The sequence below is a fragment of the Nannospalax galili genome, unplaced genomic scaffold (assembly GCF_000622305.1).
Source record: "Nannospalax galili isolate Female #2095 unplaced genomic scaffold, S.galili_v1.0 scaffold907, whole genome shotgun sequence".
Classification (NCBI taxonomy): Eukaryota; Metazoa; Chordata; class Mammalia; order Rodentia; family Spalacidae; genus Nannospalax; species Nannospalax galili.
Window position 1 is genome coordinate 1,540,355 of NW_008357958.1, and position 246 is coordinate 1,540,600.

Sequence of the window (246 nt, forward strand, 5' to 3'; positions counted from 1 at the left end):
CGAGGGGCACCATGAAAGATCAAATCTACAGATCATAGGAATAGAGGAAGGAGAAGAATTTCAGGTTAATGGTGTTGACCAGATCTTAAGCAGGATTGTAGAAGAGAATTTCCCAAAATTAAGGAAAGACTTTATACAAATATAGGAAGCACATAGAACACCAAATAGACAGGATCAGAAAAGAAACTCCCCACAACATGTCATAGTAAAAACGCTAAATATACGGAACAAAGTGAGAATACTGAA